This window comes from Podarcis gaigeae, assembly GCF_964106915.1.
Source record: "Podarcis gaigeae genome assembly, chromosome: Z".
Classification (NCBI taxonomy): Eukaryota; Metazoa; Chordata; class Lepidosauria; order Squamata; family Lacertidae; genus Podarcis; species Podarcis gaigeae.
This window is the reverse complement of record NC_139691.1, coordinates 35,694,753-35,714,910: the sequence shown is the minus strand read 5'-3', so window position 1 is coordinate 35,714,910 and position 20,158 is coordinate 35,694,753. Positions and strand designations below refer to the sequence as shown.

General features: G+C 42.6%; 1 long non-coding RNA gene across 2 annotated transcripts in view; it reads right to left on the bottom strand.

The window, feature by feature from the left end:
* Nucleotides 1-6,633: 6,633 nt before the first annotated feature.
* The window catches only part of LOC310837066, a 33,209-nt gene continuing 19,684 nt past the window's right edge, over nt 6,634-20,158 (bottom strand). For both annotated transcript variants that reach the window (XR_014560398.1, XR_014560399.1), the window contains one exon: nt 6,634-6,798. This is a non-coding gene — a long non-coding RNA (uncharacterized lncRNA). The remainder of the gene's footprint in view (nt 6,799-20,158) is intronic.

The window sequence follows — 20,158 nt, the reverse complement described above, 5'->3', positions numbered from 1 at the left end:
CAAGTATAATGGATCGAGAGGATGCAATGTGTTCTTTTCTGATGCATGGTGAGTTACCATATGTGCCAAGTACACATGGGAATGTATAGTGTCCAACATGCTACAGTCAGAAAGCTGAAGAGTAAACGTTTCCCAATCACAGTGAACTGAAGTAGCGCAGTTCAAGAAATACAGTGTAACATTCTGTTCTGGTTCTAAGGAATTTATGGTGTCCAATTAATTTCTGTTAGAGTTCAGATAAAGAAATATGAGCACACAGTTAAACTTAAGTCCTTGCAAATTAACATGACACAATTTGCAAGTGAAAAGTTTACAATAATACATACTTACTAATGACACTGTAGAAGAGGGTCAGATTTTCAAAAGATTTGCACGTGCCAATTTGCATGTATAGATGAATTTTTTGAAATAATTACTATATTGTAAATAAAAAATATAATACATAGGGTGTATGTATGGGGGGAGGGGAACATGACTAGGTGACCTGTGTGGGCTGCAGTCCAGGTGCTAACTATGGATAGACAACATCAGGCCTCTGCTCTCCCTTCTTACAAGGGAAAGTCATAGCTCAGTGGTAGAGCATCCTGCTTTCCATGAGAAGGTCCTAGATTCAATCCCCAGCATCTCCAGGTAGTGCTGGGAAAGGCCTCTACTGGAAACCCCAGCAAGCTGCTGTCAGTCAGTGTACTGAGTGAGCCAAATGGACCATTTGGTCTGGCTCAGTACAATGCATCTTTCTATGTTCTGGATGACTGTTCTTGAACCAGAATTCTTCAAGCAAAGAATTATCCTTGTAATGTGGAACATCTTAGACAGCATCTTAAAAAGTAGAGACATCACCTTGCCAACAAAGGTCCATATAGTAAAAGCTTTGGTTTTCCCAGTAGTGATGTATGGAAGTGAGAGCTGGACCATAAAGAAGGCTGATCGCCAAAGAATTGATGCTTTTGAATTATGGTGCTGGAGGAGACTCTTGAGAGTCCCATGGACTGCAAGAAGATCAAACCTATCCATTCTTAAGTAAATTAGCCCTGAGTGCTCACTGGAAGGACAGATCCTGAAGCTGAGGCTCCAATACTTTGGCTATCTCATGAGAAGAGAAGACTCCCTGGAAAAGACCCTGATGTTGGGAAAGATAGAGGGCACAAGGAGAAGGGGACGACAGAGGACGAGATGGTTGGATAGTGTTCTTGAAGCTACCAGCATGAATTTGACCAAACTGCGGGAGGCAGTGGGAGACAGGAGTGCCTGGCGTGCTCTGGTCCATGGAGTCACGAAGAGTCAGACACGACTAAATGACTAAACAACAACAATGTGGAACATGTGGAACATCTGATCAGGCTTGAAGAAAAATGTGCACTCTGTAGGTTTGCCACCCACAGCCCAGGCACTGCCCAAACACATTGCTGCATATCATGAGGATAATCGGAGGGCAGCCAACAACAGAGCACCATCGATAAATGGTTATGATTTGGGAACTGGTGGCACTCCACTATACTTAGTATATACTTAGCATCTCTTCTAGTCTAAAGCTTGCCAACCCTTTAGCTCTGAGGTGTAGACTGTTAGCCAAGACTGACTTTATTTTTTTGGGATAGTCAGTTTATCCATTCTTGCGAGATCCCACCAGAAATCAGCACCAATGCCAATGCTGCTTCTCCACCAGTGGCAGAGGCAGTATAGTGGGTGGGGCACCCACAGGGGCACTGCCTCAAAGTGGCTGCTTAAAGTAAAGGTAAAGGTACCCCTGCCCGTACGGGCCAGTCTTGCCAGACTCTGGGGTTGTGCGCCCATCTCACTTAAGAGGCCAGGGGCCAGCGCTGTCCGGAGACACTTCCGGGTCACGTGGCCAGCGTGACATCGCTGCTCTGGTGAGCCAGAGCCGCACACGGAAACGCCGTTTACCTTCCCGCTGGTAAGCGGTCCCTATTTATCTACTTGCACCCGGAGGTGCTTTCGAACTGCTAGGTTGGCAGGCGCTGGGACCGAGCAGCAGGAGCGCACCCCGCCGCAGGGATTCGAACCGCCGACCTTTCGATCGGCAAGTCCTAGGCGCTGAGGCTTTAACCCACAGCGCCACCTGCGTCATTGGAGGACATTATCTCAGTATAACTGACATCTTTCAACTACTTCCCCAAGTTTTTGGTGTGATACCCAACTTTCTATTTCTTCTTTCTTCTGCAGTTTTGTGTGTGTGTGTAGTCTTTCAGACTGATGGAAACTTAATCCCCAAATAGCTTTAATTAGGAGTTTACATATGCAATTTTTGCAGAGATTTTGAACCACTAGTGGAAGAGTTCTACCATGGAAAGCAGACAGAACAGTGAGAATAACCTCATAATTTCGAAAGGCCGCAAGGTTTTTTAAACCATTTCAGATTGTTTCCCATGTTTATATATAGATATATACACACATTGTTGCGTGTCTGCACATTATCCTAAAATAGGATAATCCTCCTCATTATGCTAAAATAGTTTTATTAACATTTCCAACAAATCTATTGGAGCATACACATAAACAAACAGAAAAAGAGACATCTTTTTTTAAAAAAATAAGGTAGTCAATGTTATACACACTTCAGAACATGCAGCATAATAATTTGGATTATTGCTTGCAAGCCTGAGGATCTTTGAAAAGCTCAAAGGCACTGATGTGCCTCAGAAACAACCTCCAGAGTTTGGTCAGGTTATTATTGCAATTACTTTTTTCTGATCACCAGGGCACTTCAGACAGCTCAAGCAAAACTAGAAATCTGTTACACATTTCTATATGCTGGATACTTAATAAGTGGGGTTTTTTGTTTTGTTTTTTAAAGCAAACACCCAAGAGAACTGAATTGCGTGATTTACTAAATTGCAAAATTCGTCTTCCCCCCCACACTCTTTAGTATCTCAGGTACAGCCTTTTAAAACTTGATATAATTTATTTTTTTAATATGTTTATGTCCTACTTTTCAAGTGACCTCCATAATTAAACTCAGCAAGCCTACCCAGGCATGTAATCTGAGCATGCAATAATTTTAACGTGTTAGTTTAGTAAATATAATAGCTTTAAAATAACTAAGACACACACACACACACACACACACACACACGTTTTAAATATTTGTTTTCATTGGTAATTTTAAATTCTAAAGACTGTCTTTTGATAAAAGCCTGGAAGTAGTTCTTCAGCTATTTGGGACCTAAATCATTTGCCTGGGAGCAGTGAAACACAGTTACAACTGCAAAATAGAACAAAAATCTAGGAAACAACAACTGAAACCATAAAACTAGGAAATGACTCACATGTTCTTCCTAATGAAGGAGAAGGGCTTCATGGTAGGTCACATGCTTTTCATGCAAAAGATCCAAATTTCAAATCCTGGCATTACCTGGTAGAGTAGGAATTGGGGTTGATGGGAGTTGCAGACCAGACCATATGGAGGGCACTAGGTTGATGAAGGTTGTTTATTGTACCTACTGTGGAATTAAGTGCCACCTTGCCAAAGCCTCCAGATGCAGGAATGAGGTCAGGTCTGTAAAAGTGGGAGGGAGTAAAAGGCAAAGGTATGTGTGGAAAGGAGAGCTGCAGGAGGAAGCAGCAGCAGGCTTGAAAGATAGGAAGCACCACTCTACCAATCGATCCATTCCCTTGACCCCGAGAGAGACTTCTTGAGTAAATAGCCTACCGAAGAGTGAGGGGTGGGTCATGCTAAGGGTCCACTGAAGAGCAGGGAAACGTGCTTGGGTAACAACATATAACAGACCAGAAGTGAGGAACCTTTTTCCGTTTGAGGGCTGCATTCCCTTGGACAATTTTCCAGGGACCACATGCCAGTAGGTAATATGCCAGAAGTGAGTGTGGTCAAACACACATCACTGTCTATCCTCCAGCAAGGCAGGATACTTCACACATTCCAACCAACTGCTCAAGAGTTAAGGTTGGCAGACGGAATTCTCTTGGTAGTTCCATAATCTTTGGGAGTTCAGGGGTGGAAGTCTGGAAAAGGGTTTTTTTTTTCTGCAGCAAGTCTTAAGCTGTGAAAGTCCCTCCCCACAAAGTTGTTTCTGCCCTAGAAAGAGGAGGGGTTCCATTAGGAGAGGAAAAGGAGTGCTTTTGGGAATGCGGGATGCTCTATGGGTTAAACCACAGAGCCTAGGACTTGCTGATCAGAAGGTCGGCGGTTCGAATCCCTGCGACGGGGTGAGCTCCTGTTGCTCGGTCCCTGCTCCTGCCAACCTAGCAGTTTGAAAGCATGTCAAAGTGCAAGTAGATAAATAGGTACCACTCCGGCGGGAAGGTAAATGGCTTTTCCGTGTGCTGCTCTGGTTCACCAGAAGCTGCTTAGTCATGCTGGCCACATGACCCAGAAGCTGTACGCTGGCTCCCTCGGCCAATAAAGTGAGATGAGCGCTGCAACCCAGAGTCGGCCACGCCTGGACCTAATGGTCAGGTGTCCCTTTACCTTTTATCTAGGGTTTTGAAAACTAAATATTGTTGAGCTGAGATGTTCAAATGTAGTCTGTGGTTATCCTCTACCTAGGAAACTGAACTAGGAAACTTTCTGCTCCAGTTTCCCCCATTCCAAATCTAAACTGCATCACTTGCTTTCTAGTCAATTCTGGCCAGTACGTATTGAATTCAAACAATTCATTGCGTAGGATTATATGCACTTGGGTTGGTGCAACAGAAAACTACCTGTTGTACTCTATGCAGTAATTTATAAAACATTTTTTTAAAAAACGACGACCAGGTAAAGGACAAAGACAAGCTCCTCTTGAAAGAAGCTGACTTTTTATATTTTTTCCTTAACCATCAGATCTTTACAGCCTTTTATATCAGAGGAAATACAAGCTTAAAAGGAGAGATGGAAACCTTGCATTGTCTGTTGATGCACCATACAAGTGGTCCCAGACGTGCCACTACCAGTTCTGAGGAGTCCTGCAAGCAAGAAAAGAAAAGTCTCTTCTTTCAGCAATTCCTTCAGTATAACAGGTACTTAGGGGGTTATTTTATCCCTTCTTCTTCTTTAAAGCCACAAAGGGATTGTTCTCTGGGACATTTGTCCTGTTTAGTTTGTGCCAGCAGCATTAAAATAGGTGGCTGTTGTACATTATTTTGCATTCGTTGGGACACATGCTTTTCTTGACACAGCTGTGTCGTATTTAATACATTAACTGTTCTCTGACATCCCGATTAAAGCATTATATTAAACATCAATCCAGGACTTCAGAAGGGAAAGAAGAATTGCTGGCCACTGTTTGCACAGCACTTCAGCCAGTTAAAGCCTATTGCTTCTCCAGATTTAGTGATTGTCACACACTCAGAGCCTGAACCCTAAAAGCCTCACTTCTCTACTTGACTGTTGTGTTTTAGATGTCCTGAAAATAGGAGTCCGTTTCTCCATATTGGGTTCAGTTGGTTCCATCCTTCAGTTCACATTGGCTCACTCGGCCTTCTTCCAAAGGAGCCCAAGGTGGCAAATATGCCCATATTAAAACTATATAAATAGAACTTAAAAAAAAAAGTTTGAAAACTGCAAAAAGCAATCACCTGCTCTCAAAGCTAATAATTTCTGAGTGGTCAGCCATCAAATAGAAATTCTCCTAATAGTTAATAATGAGTGCAAATGATGCACTGGCCAAGGGATAATGTTCCACAAACAAGGAACCACCAGCAAGAAGCCTCTGTCATAAGTTACCACCAACCAGGCAACTCCCAGTGGTGTCACCACAAACATTGCCTCCCTGCTGATCATAGAAGCCCAAGATGGTTGATATTGGGGCACATGTGGTGTTGCCTTTAGGGACTTGTATCCCAAGTAACTAAAAAAGCATACTCCTCCTCCTGAGAATCAGCTGACTGGGAGCTTCTCCAGATCTACTTTCATAGCATTGTCCTATTCATTTTGGGTTTATAATTTGTATTTATTTTATTTTTTTACTGAGGGCAATGTGACATTGTCATTGTTGTGTTGTTCTTCTAGTTTATTTCCCATACAATCCTATTTTTCCTCCTACAACAAAAGAATCTGACATTTCTGAATTATCTGTATTCGTGTTATGTAACTGTCCTGCTGTAGATGTTCTTTGATTTTTCCACAATACTGTTGTGAGTTGTTGTGGGAGGGCTGCATACCTGACTCCCTTCCAATTCCTGAACCCAACAAGGATTCAATTGCTGGACTAGCCAGGCCAACTTCTTAATAATGGCATAAGTATGGGTCATTAAGGTAAAAAAACCGGAAGCTACTCTGCCAGAGGACAAATGGGTGGACGCCTCTCCCTCACCTGGCTGTTAGTTAGAAGAACAGAATCCAGAGTTGTGTGAGAGAGCTAGAAGCTAGAAGCGGGCTGCAGGCTGGGCAGATGAGAGAGAGAGTCAGGCCTGATTTCCACTGGAATACAAGCTGTGGCTATGGAAGAAGCAAGACCTTCTTGGGCCATTAATGTTATGAGTCTTCCACTGTAGACTCAGGTTGCATATGTGTGTAAATAAACCATATAACATAAAACAGTCTCCACTGTCCCTCATTCCAAGGAAAGTGATTCCTGGGTAAGCACCCCAAACCCCTGAAATCTCACACTACTTGGGGTAGCATGCAACAATCCTCTACATTTAGTGATCTAGTGTTTGAGTCACTGTGGTGCCTTTTTCCAGGGAAATACTGAGGTCCCTCTGCAGCAGTTGTCACAACTGTGTCCCAATCATTGCCTACTCATTAATCAGCAGCTCCAGGTAGAATCTGAATAGAACAAATCCTCCACTGTTCAGTATGGTGAATGCTTCTTTCTTCCATCTGATCTTCTGGAGGACCTGGTGGGACAGATTTTCAGAATAAAACTCTGAGTAAAACTTAGTTGGGTATTACCCTTTTTGTAATAAAGTGGTACCTCAGTTGTTGAATGTAATCCATTCCAGAAGACCATTTGACTTCTGAAACATTCAACAACCAAGACACAATGGGCAGTCAGCAAATTCCATTGAGAAAATAGAGAAACACGCTTCGGAAGCCACTCAACTTCTGAGGCATGTTCAAAAACAGAACCATTCATTTCCAGGTTTTCGGCATTCGAAAACTGAAACATTCAGCTTCCGAGATGCTCAAAAACCAAGGTTCCACTGGCAGAGGAGGGAGGTGCGGCCTGCCCCAGGTGTCATCCGTGAGGGAGGTGACATTGCTGCCCCACCCCTATGGGCAGATCACCTCACCCCCGGGTGCACAGCATGTGCATTGCTCTGGGTGCCAGAGCTAGCTGCCCACCACCGCCCAGATGGTTAGGTTGAATATTGAAAGCAAGTATCTCAAAGAACCATTTCATACATTTCAAACCATTAGCTCAGGTTGCCTTTAACACATTGAAATTCTCACTAGCCGATAGAATTCCCTCCTGGCACTTTAATTTGCTAATCCATTCGGAGCTGCAGAGAGGCAGAAGTCACGAATCAGGTCTATTTTTGTGCAGTGTTCCTGCTGCCAGTACAGGGCAGAGAGCAGACTTTCCTGTAATTTCACACTGATTAATTCTGCATGGGATCCAAGAACCTTAATCAAGGGAATTGCCTTGGGTTCCCTGGGAGAATAATTTTCACCAAGACAAACATGGCTGTGTCCCCAACCCTAAAATATAGTGGAGTTCTCTTTGGAGGGTAGGATTTCAATAAACGTTATTTTGGAATATACAAGCTGCCTTTCCATATCCCCAAAAATCATCTTTTTTTAGCTTGTTTCTAGATGAGATGTTTATTGTTGTGGGAAGCTCAGTTAACACTGTTTCTGATTTGTTACCTGGGAGGTTACACAATGTTGCATCAAGCAATTGTTTTTCACCACTTTCTACTGCATTTTCCTGTAACTTTCCTTCTAGCAAAAATTCTTATTTATTTTCATGGGCATGTGGCATAGTTGTCAAGTGTCCCTTATTTGAAGGGACAGTCCCTTATTCTAGCGCCATGTCCCGCTGCTGTCCCTCATTGATGGGTGTCCCTTAAATGTCTCTTAAATATTGTCCCTTAAATTTCAAAGGAAGCACTCTCCCTCCCTCCCTGCCGGCCAGGGAGGAGGGAGGCTCCAACTGTGTTGCTTGGCTGTGTTGCTCACCCAATAAGAAGTCTAAGAACGACTGGGGGGTGGAGCTTGCATGCCTTGTGTGTGGCTAGTTAATGCAAGCTGAGGGGGGTTTTGAATGCTGGACGCCATTTTGTTGCACGTGCTGCTGCAAACTTTGCAGTGCAAAGCCAGGCCATCTTAAGTTGAGGCTGCATAGGCCTTGTAGTGCATGTGATTCAGATTCCATTGAACCTCTGGTTACAAAGTTAGTTGGACGGTGTTCTCGAAGCTACCAGCATGAGTTTGACCAGAGTGCAGGAGGACAGGAAGACTGGAGTGCCTGGAACAGGTGAGGCTGCAGGTCCCTTATTTTGGCTGCTGGTCCCTTATGTTCAAGGCTGCTGGTCCCTTATTTTCAAATCTGTAAGTTGACAGCTATGGCATGTGGAGCAGGCTCATTGTGCAAGAACACATATTTGAGCATATTATGCCACTACTGGCCTGACTCCACTGGCTGCCAATTAGTTGCCAGGCCCAATTCAAAGTGCTGGTTTTGATCTATTAAGCCTTATATGGCTCAGGACTGCAATACCTCAAGGGGCTGCTTCTACCCACATGATACAACCCAGACTGTGATCATCATCTGATTCCCTTCTTTGTGTGCCCCCTCCATGAGAGGTCCAGAGGGTGGCAATACGAGAACAGTGGCTCCCCATTTGTGGACTGCTCTCCCTAGGGAGCCTCACCTGGCGCCTTCGTTAAACATCTTTAGGTACCAGACAAAAACCTTCTTCTTCTCCCAGGCCTTTGGCTTATTAAACAATCTAAGGCCTTTTAAACTGTTGAGGGGTATTGTTTTGGTTTGTTCCCATGTTTATGCAGTGGTGTGCGGGGAACAGGAGAACAGTTAGGGGCAAAGGACCAGCTTGCAAGGGGGATTGTGTGGTGGGGATGATGACGTTGCATGCATGAGAATTGTACCTCCCTCCTTAAGCCAGGCAGAAACTTCACAGGCTTTGGGAAGGAGAACCCAGACCTCTGACGGGATGCTGCAGCCCCCCTGCCTCCTTCCCAAAACCAGAAGGAAGCTTCCTGGGCTTTGGGAAGGAGATGCCAGGCGAACATTTAGGGGCCTAGTGGACCCCAGTGTATTGACCACACGCCACTGATGTTATGTATGTTTGTGCTTTTAAATTGTAAACTGCCCTGTATCCTTGGATGAAGAGCAGAATAGAAATTGTTGCCATTGTTGTTGTTGCTGCTGCTGCTGTTGTCATGTGGAAGGAGGGAGTATTGGTTGGCACAACTCTCCCTCCCTGTCTCCTCACCCCCTGCCCATGGCTGGGGAGGGAGAGCTTGCTTTAGGTATCTCTCTGCTTTAGATATCTCCCTGGTTGTGGGAGTGCAGCCCACTTCGAGGTTGTCCATGGTGGAAAGGCACAAGTGTAGAGGAAATATGAAGTGGTGGTGGCTGGGAACACGTTGCCCTTGTCAGCTCTAGCTCTTAGCAAAAGTATTGCAGGAATGCAATGGAAGCAAATGCCTTTTCTTCCTTTGTATTCTGAGAGCACAGTGATTTCTGGAATACCTTTATGCTGACACTACACACACACACACACACACACACACACACATGCACGCGCACACACCTCTTCTGCTTTTTTGTGTGTGGGGGGGTTGCTTTTGCTTCACAAGTTAGATCTTTCATTTCCCCTGACTTTCTCAGTAATGGAGTGCACAATCAAGTTCATGCTGTGGGCAACGCAGGAGACATGAACAGTGCTATTCCTCCATGCTGGAGCCTTTATCGACAACAATAAAACAGACATGCCCAGCAAAATAATCCAATACTGTATCTCACAGCTGAAATCATCCAGGAATTTGTATTAGGTAAGATCCACAGGGAAGTGCTGTATTCAAAGGGAAAGCCATTTGGAAGGTTTTTTCATCTGTGTCCAATACCGAGCTACAGAGGCTCAATGTGCTGCTAATAGCATATTCAGCGCTTGCCTCTGATGCAGAGAGAAATCTGGCGTGATTGTTCAGTCCAGCTGCCTGTGGTCAGCTATGTAACACTTAGCAAATGAATTTTTAAAGTCATTTGCAGTAGGGGACAAAAAGCAGAATTAATTCAAAGCTTCTCAGGCTCAGCGAGCTGATGTTTATCATTATTTGTAAAATGTGTTATAAGTTGCCTCTTCCACTACAGCAACAACATGAAAAGTGCCTGAAGCAATGTATAAACTATTAAAGGCAAGTTTGAAAGTTTATTTGGGCAAGGGGAGGGGGTGTCATGCAAATGCAGGCGCTTGTAATTACACTACTTGTTTCATACACAAACATTGGCACGTTTATTTATTACATTTCTATAGCTCATGTTGCGCTATGTATACATGTACTGGGAAGCCAGAATAGGCTTGAGTATGCTACAAGTGTGTGTATAAATGTGTGTGTTGTGGTGCAATGGGTTAGTGTGCCTGGCTGTTAACCAGAAAGTTGGTGGTTTGAGCCCAGGGACAGCTATGTGCAGGATTACTGCATTGCAGATGGTTGGACCAGATGATCCTCACGGTCCCTTCTAACTATACAATTCTATGATTCATACACACACACACACACACAGAGAGAGAGAGAGAGAGAGAGAGAGAGAGAGAGAGAGAGAGAGATGTGATTGTGAATCATGATTGCCTGAAGGTGAGTGACTTTTGACCTATTCAGGCTCCCAAGGCCAAATACCATGTTGTGTGAAGCTGCCTTCGTAATGTCCTCCTTGGAATTATTATTTTTTCATACATGCAAACCTATTCCATGTTTACTAAGAATTATTTCCCAGGGATTTCAAGAGGACGTACTCCCAAGTAAGTGTGCATGGTCAGTGCAAGCATTATTTAAGAAGAATTACAGTGCAGATTTCTAACTTAAGACCTTGGCATCATGTTGAGTGTTCCCTCAGGTGGGAAGGCTATCTTCTATACAACTCCTAGGTCTCAGTTCCCTCTAGGAAATCACAAAGCTGCCCTTCTCTACATACAACCAGTCTGCCCCCTTTCTAACCATCTTGCTGGTTGATTCTCTCATCTACCCTAGAGGATCCACAAGGTTGTGCCAGATTTGCAGTGCTGAGCTGCTCCTATGTTCGGGCTCAAAACACCAACTGGGTCCATTTCTTTGTGTTCCAGATACTTAAAGCCTCTGCAGCCATTGGAATTTGAACTCAAAACTGGGCAACTGCCATTCAGATTTTAAAAAACACACAAAACCCTAAATGACTGGAAACAAAGTCTAGCCTGCTTGCCACTATCCCTTGAAAATTCATTCATTCATTTGTTCATTCTTTGAATTTCTATACCACCTTTCATCCAAGGATCACAGGGTGGTTTACAATATAAAAACACAAAAATTCACAATATAGAAACAAGCAGAAATACACACACACACACATACAGTTTAAAAGGCCATAGATTATTTAATTAGCCTAAAATTACCTAATTTTGCTAAAGATTATATGATCAGCAATCTTTTCAAAGGAGGAAGCAAAAAGAATAAGTGAGCAACAGAAAAGATTGTAGAGCAGATTAAATCTGCTGAAAGATCTGCAACGCACACCAGAGTGGTGGATATTATTAATTCCATAAGGAAGGAGAGGAAAACATATAGGAGAAATGCCCTACATTTTTCACGGTCAATTGCTGTGAGAGACAGGTGTTGTCTTTTGGCTACTTTAAGGAAGGAAAGTTAACACAACTGGGGGTTATTATGTATGAGAGAGGATTTATTTTAGGACAAAATGGAGCCTTACATGGTGACAGCAAGATTGGAAACTTTGAAAACAAACGAAAAGACACACATAAGCCAACCTAGAATTCACCTCTTATTATTTTAAAGAAATTCCAAGGTTTTTGGTTTTCAAAATTAGTGGGTGGGAAGTCTCACTAGCCGGGTGTGTGGTGTATTCTTCAACATATTGATGCAATAATACTGCATTAGTGATGCATTTATACTGGACTGTCCAAACATCATTCCACTTTACAAGTTCTGCAATGGTTCCCCAATGTTACCACATTATTTCCATCTGCAGAGGCAATCTAGCAGTATAGAACAACAAAGGAAGGATCAAGATAAATGACTGAGCTGGAACATTTGTGACATGAAGAGTTACAGAATTTCAGCAGGAAGATATGGAAAATGAACTAATTGGAAACAAAGCAGTATGTTCGCCCCAAAACCTATGCAGTTGCAAACAGTATTAATAGCAGGGGCCATGCCATTATATCAGCACGTCATCATGAATGGACAATAAAAAGAACATTTGGAGGGACCCTAGAATATTGAATAAATGACCTTCCCATACATAAAAGAGCCAGTTTCTAGTGCCACACTCTCATATAAATGAATGTCCATCATTCATTAATATTGGTAACAAGCTCGTAGCCAGCAGTTTTGTGATAACAGAGCCAGAGGGAACACAGGGAAGGTGGAATAAGTGCATGAGATTAAAGAACCTGAATACAGGAGGTCTGAACAGGATGCTGAACTAAATGTCCCTTTGGAATGAGCCATCAAGGCTTTACTTATGTTCCTATTGCAGTTAACAGAGGTGTAGAACCAGGATGAGGTGGTTGGAAACAAGGGTCATGTCCTAAAAAGAAATCAGTTTTAGAGCTAGGTTCTGAACCTACTCCGCATGGTTGTTGTGACAGAGCAACTATATATGGCACCCTGAGTTCCTTGGAAGAATGGTGGTATAAAATTGCAAAGAATATAAAAAAATAATAAGCCCTACCACCGTTTCTCTCCATATATAAAACTCAGAACAATGCTTTTTCTAAAGAGTAATTAATAGAGCTGTAAAATTTACAAAGGAAAGAGGCTGTTGGTTGGGTGAAAACCCACGTTGCTTATGTAAACGCATTCATAGTTTAAAATCATAATTAAGAAAACAAATTTGTGAAGAGCATTTTAACGATTTCATACCTTGCTGTGCTACTTTCTACTATATTTTGTATGCACTGCTTCATTCTCTTATTCAGTGGCTTTTATTCCACAGAGCTTTCTCTCCCCCCCCCCCCATTTGTTTCAAATTCCTAATGAGCAGCTATGACAACAAGGAACCAGCACATGAAAGTTAAATAGGATTTAAAATTGACAGGTTTTTTTATTAATACCTGACATTTAAACAGTTCTTATTTTTAAGAGGCCCTTCTTCCAAGCAAGATTTGTAATTGGTTTAAAGTTTTCCTTTGCTTGCATAAGACTGCTGTAATTCCTAGGCACGTTTTAAGGGAGTTCGGCAGCCTGGCTTCCCCTTACATCATATTTTAAGCATCTCTGCTAACAAATGACAGTGCTGCGTGAATGTGCATATTTTCTGAACATCAGCTCTGCATGATTTGGGGCCTCAGCAATTTTAGCGACGTTCTCTCTCTCTTGCACGTTGTAATCTATGTGACTGATTTTCAGAAAGGAATTAAAGGGAAGTGGAAAGCCACAGTGCCATGGAAACTGCATGCAGCCAGGTCCGGGTGAAAGGAGATGGGATCTATCCCTTGAATGGAGTAGAATGGTGCAATCTGTACCCTTTTACTTTGCTTACATTGAACTGTGGGTTCCATTTTACTGCCCATTCACCCAGTTTGGAGCAATCCTCTTGGAGATCATTTTGTTTTAACTGACTGGACAATCTGGTATCATCAGAAAGCATGGCTGCCACACTGCTCATCCCAAACTATATTATTTATGAACAAGTTAATGTTTTGTATGTGGGTGCCATGAATGAGTACCTCTGGTTACGTACTTAATTCGTTCTGGAGGTCCGTTCTTAACCTGAAACTGTTTTTAACCTGAAGCACCACTTTAGCTAATGGGGCCTCCTGCTGCTGCCGCGCCACCACCGCATGATTTCTGTTCTCATCCTGAAGCAAAGTTCTTAACCCGAGGTACTATTTCTGGGTTAGCGGAGTCTGTAACCTGAAGCGTATGTAACCCAAGGTACCACTGTACAAACACACACACACACACACACACACACACACACACACACTATATGTAAGTGGCTACAATTATTGCTAGGAGATATGGCTAGCAAGGCCAATCTTACACTTTAATAACTGTAGATATGTACTACTGTTGTACTGTGTATTTTGGGTCTATGGACTGCAATAAAGTTCTGTGTGTGTGCATAGCAGAGAAAGGGGCCATGGAGGAGATGATGGGAGCTGGAAGGAAGCAGGTTTTCAGCAGTCCGTACAAAGATTCAGCAGGCCTACAGCCCACAGTTCACCTATTCAGAAAAGGGACAGAATAATACAATACAAGGACTTTGCTGCGCCAAAAAGGGATTTGAACAAAATATAGGTAAAATTTCCAGGGAAAATCAAAAGCACACTGGCCAACAGAGCTTGCATTTTTTGTTTTGTTTTCGGCAATAACAAAAGTGGAAGCAAAAGATAAAAGACTGAAAATGGGCAAGTGGTCTAAAAGAAGTAAAAGTTGAAGAAGCCTAAGATTCTAAGACAGAATTGGTCCTCCAGATGTGGCTGGGATACAAGTCACATCATCCCTGCCATGGACTGATGAGAGTTGTAGTTCAGTACCATCATGGGGGGGAGGGCACTGGCTCCCCTCCCCTCCTCTAAGAGGAGCAGATGATAAAGAGGAAAGGAGCCACAGCAGTAGCAGCCCAAAGGTCCCCTCCAGGTGTCCTTTCTATTGAAGAATCATGATTATTTGTGCTCAGAATGTTATTATTAAATTTAAAGTGGTACCTCGGGATGCAAACGGGATCCATTCCGGAGTCCCGTTCGCATCCCGAATGGAATGCAAGACTTGACGGCGCGTCTACGTGTGCGCGTGACGCCATTTTGATGATCTGCGCATGCGCTTGTGACGAAACCCGGAAGTAACGTACTCCATTACTTCCAGGTCACCGCAGAGTGCAACCCGAATTTGCCTAACCCGAAGCATATTCATCCCGAGGTATGACTGTATAGGCGATCATACTTTGCTTTTGTAAAAAAATGAAGCTCTTGCTTCATTTGCATCAGATGCATATCTTATAATTTCTTCCTAAAATCCTGTAACTTTTTAGACTACAAACCACCTTTTTGTTCCACTTTTGTTGTGCTATAGTACCAGAGTGCCCCTCCAAATGGGGGATAATATGGTAACATAGGGGAACCATCACAGAACAACTAAGAAAGTGAAATGATGTGTGAACAATCCAGTATAAATCCACCATTAATGCATTATTATTGCGTGAGTGGCATGTTGCATCATACACCTACATTTTCCGTCCATCCGCCCCCCCCCCAAAAAAAAAACCCCAGGCTGGACGGACCCTAATGAAGAATTCCCGAAGCTGGCATGCCCAGTGGCAGAGCTTCATGCTCCGGCACTGGGGGGCAGAGAGCAGGCAGGGCCAGGACTGGCACGCATCCTGGGGGTGTGAGGCACTGCCCATAGGGGCATGGTGTGTGTCCTGGGGGCATGGTGCCCAGCGCAGGCATGGGGCAGCCACCGGGATCGTGCTTCCAGGGGCGGTGCGCTCCCCCTGCACTCCTCTTCCTCCGTCAGTGGGCATACCACCACAGGGGGAAAAAAAGTAGAGGTAGAGAAGACTTAAAAAGATACTCTGATGATAACTTTAACTGACAAACAGGTTCATGACAGAAAGAGTAAGCAAATGAAGGGGGGGAATACATTTTCAAACTGTCAAATTATATTGCTGTAACCTTTTCCTTTCTAAACTTGTTGCTGAAGTTAGTAAATATTTGGACTCTTGCTTTCTGGCCCAGCTTCCATCTGCTTCAAGGCAAAAGGAAATGAGTTTCATTCCAACATATTAATTGCAGCTGACATTAATATTCGCCATGAACTTTCAATTTGATTAATTTCACAATTTGTGCAACACCAGTTCAAACTGAGGTATTTGTCCAGGAAAATAAAATAATTGAACTTGGTTTGCAAACAAGAAAAGTACTGTTAATTCCGATGGTTTTTACATGCTTTAATTAAATTTAATAATAATGTTCTTCACTGAGAGTTGTGTGACCAAAGAATGATGCTTATTTACTGCTGAATGTGATGATTCTGTTCTGAAGACAATCACATCTCTTACATTAGCTGCAGAAGAAATTGGCAGCAATTTTGACAAGTTTTCCTTGAAAGTATTTGTGGCAGAATGACTGCACTCCGATGCACCAGTGTCTACATCTGCCAAAATTTGTCAGAATTAGAGTTTGTCTGTATGATCTATTGAGACAGCATATTTTTCAAGGTGGTTTTGATTCACCCTTCATGATTGTCAGCAGCCAAACAAGCCACAACTCTTTTGACTCCAGATTGAAAATATTCAAGCAACATTCCAAAGAGAACTTAAAGAAAAATACAACTGTATCCTAATCGTAACACTTTCAGCTGTAATTATTGTTATCATTATTTGAGCTTACAGCCGCTTGCTATACAAAAATGTATCCAAGAGACTTATAACATATTTAAATCCACAAGCATAAGTAAAATCATAATTACTCCAACAGCTCTCCAAAAATTCAGGCAGCAGACATTCCCATCCCTGTCTGGAGGTGTCAGAAATTGGACCTGTGACCTTCTATTTAACAAGCAGGTATTCTACCACTAAGCTCTGACCTTCCCCATTTGTAACATCTCAAAGTTGCACTGAGGAAAGCAGTGACATGCCAAATGATTAAGTCACCAGTTGGCATCCAAATTTCAAAATGAACGCAGCTTCAAGACACAACATAGGTGATGCAGATATAGATTTAGATTGATAGTGGATTATTTTTAAAAAAACAACTTGATAAAACAAGCAAGTAAGAAAACATTTTCTTTATTGATTGTGAATATTCCAGTACCTCTTGGCTGTTCGGCCTGCAGTAGAGCTGTTTCAATGATTGCACCATCTCTTCAGTTGTTGTTCAAGTATGATTCCTATAATCTCTGACTATTTGGCCATGCTGGCTGCAACTGATATAAGTTGGAGTCTTGCAACTTTTGCTGGGCCACAGATTCCTTCTCCCTTTTTAAACTTGTTTCCAATGGTGATCTGCTGTGAAGGTCTTTAGACATATAGTTAAAGCAATCATCTATCCTGAACCTTTTTCAGTCAGTATGAACCACCATTGCCAGACCCAAAATACAAAATTTGAGGGAGTCAATAACAAAGGAATTAGGGATGCTTTACTTCAGAGGCTCAGATATCATTGCTATTACCCTAGTTCATAATAGACTGCCAAATGATTAGTAAAGATTCATTGTTTAGATCTTGAAAAGATTCATTGTTCCCTATCTCTGTGAAAATAATGATAAAATAAAAGGGCATGTATAAGGCAATACAGAGTTGAAGATCACAGTGTAACTTACTTTTACGACAGAAACACCTTCAGTGGTTATCATTATTTTGAATTCAAAAACCTGCTTGAAAAGCCAAACACGTACATCATTTCCAGAGCACCATATGGATACTGTCAAAGATTAGACTAATAGTACAATCATCTATCTAGTATTATGCCCATTAAAGCTTTGGAATATGAAATTAAGTGGCTCAAAGTGTTACATTAAATATTAGGCATTAAACTGCTTCAACTGAATTACAAAGCCTGAATATTTAAGAGGTCTAAGAAAAGAAGCCAGATTTATGTGTGTGTGAGAGTGTGTGCATTGTGTGTGTGTACATGCGCGCATGCGCCTAGGTCATAATCCCTTAATGTGTTTTTTCCTTCTTTCTGTGTGTTCTTTTACCTATTAATTGCAGTACTGAACGGCATCTAATTTACAGCAGGAGATAAATGTGTATAATATCATGGCAGCCTAGGTTCCTTCTTTTTTACTACTCCCTTTTATCACTTATTCACACAATAAGAAGTGCAGCTTATTCAAGGTATGATATAAAGATGGCTGTTAAAACACTCCACTGACATAGACATTATGCACACACTGAACAATTTATTTCTACCAGGAAAAAGTATATCAAGAAGAGTGCCCCCTGCACCAGCAGCCCTCTGGGAACTAGGACTTAACAGAAGGATGAAAAACCTCAGGCCCAGGTGCAAAATGCAGCTCCTCTAGTATCTGGTCCTCAGGACTCTCCTCAAATCACCCCTCCTCTCAAGCTGCACACCTCATTGGCTCTGCCTTGCATGCTCCTTGAGTGTTTTTGCCTGGCTTGAATATGTTCGTGAACTATGGTCATGCTTTTCTTGCTTGCCTGGCTGTAAGGCAGAATAGAGTATGTGAGTTTGTGTGCAAGCTAGTCTTCTATACAAATGAAGAATCATAGAATTATAGAGTTGGAAGGGACAATGAGGGCCATTTATAGTCCAGCCCCCTGCAATGCAGGAATATTTTGCTCAACATGGGGCTCACACCCATGACCCTGATACTAAGAGTCTGAGCTACACACATCAAGATTCATATTTTCTTGCTACGGCCTTATTTACCACAGGCATGTGTGTCCGGCCTGGCCCTGCCCCCCTCCCATAGGCGGCCCAGAAGTGAATGTGATTCTCAAGCAGAAAAAGCTTCTCCGCACCTTTTCTTTTTCATGAAATTTTATTAAGGCTTTTTCAGAATACAATACAATAAGAAACAAAGTAATCTAAATGAAAACAGAAAGAGTGAGAAAAGGGAAAAAATGCACTTGGGCAAAGTCCTCTCTCAAAGATAGAGCTGAACCCTTGCCTCACGCAGAAGGGTGACGCGGGTGGTGCTGTGGTCTAAACCACTGAGCCTAGGGCTTGCCGATCAGAAGGTCGGCAGTTCAAATCCCCGCAACGGGGTGAGCTCCTGTTGCTCGGTCCCTGCTCCTGCCAACCTAGCAGTTCAAAAGCACATCAAAGTGCAAGTAGATAAATAGGTACCGCTACGGCGGGAAGGTAAACAGCATTTCCATGCGCTACTCTGGTTTCACCAGAAGCGGCTTAGTCATGCTGGCCACATGACCCAGAAAAACTGTATGTGGACAAACGTCGGCTCCCTCGGCCAGAAAAGTGAGATGAGCGCTGCAGCCCCAGAGTCGTTTGTGACTGGACTTAACTGTCAGGGGTCCTTTACCTTTAAAATAGGGTTTTAAAATAGGGTTGAGAGGGGTGATGAACAGGAACTGCTTAAGATGGAGAATCTGATTCTATGCAGTGCTGGTCACTGTTCCTTCATGAAGAGCTTCCCTTGTGTTTTGGTCTGTTTATGGTCCATATGATTGCAATAGGATAGACAGGGATGGGAACATGTGGGCCTCCAGGCGCACTAAATCATGACCTATGAATTTCCTATTCTAATATAGGTGGAGTCAGAGGAAAAATAAATTGAAACACTCAATGGTACACATCTATGTGAAACAATTCTAAAAATTCAGATGTGATAACCATAGTAAGTGTGGCTCAATAATGTAATGATATAAAAATAGTAGATGCAGGCTTATTATGATATGCATTCCTCATCTGGCAAATCAAAGCAGCATTAGGGCTTTAAGAAGCAGTTTCCTTTAGTATGGATTATTTTCTCCCCAAGTAAAACATACAGTGATGCATTCTCATTGCATGGAAATCAGGTACCAATGTTTAAAATCCTCAAACCCACTTTCAACTCCCCCATTACATTGACTATTCTGCCATTGCAATTCATTTCCACCAATGTGCCTCCCAGGAGTCTTGCAAGATTCTTTCTCAAGTGCCACCAAGCATTTATTTTGGTCTCCATTCCTTCATTCATGAACTGTTTTCAATGTAACACAGAAAGCTAAAAAGGAATACTCTTTATACGGAACATACATTTCAATCAAGGCGCCTCAGTCATTCGATTTATAAATGTTGCAAATTCCAATGCAGTCCTCTTGAAAAAATACCACGTGGAGCTAAAGCAACCATTTCAGCAGCAATTCAGGAAGTTAAAAAAATTCATGTTACTCCTAGATTCTGCTACGTGTGGGCAGACTTGTTCATGTGGCATTCAGCATAGCTGGCTAGACTGCCTTACTATTCTCTGAATGAAAAGTGGCATATAAATTATTCAAATAAAATAAATGATGGGAGTTGTATTCCAGCAACATTAGTCATGGGTCAGCCAGAAGAGCCACATAGGCTTGAAGTGGAGAGGAGCAACTCCTAGGGGAAT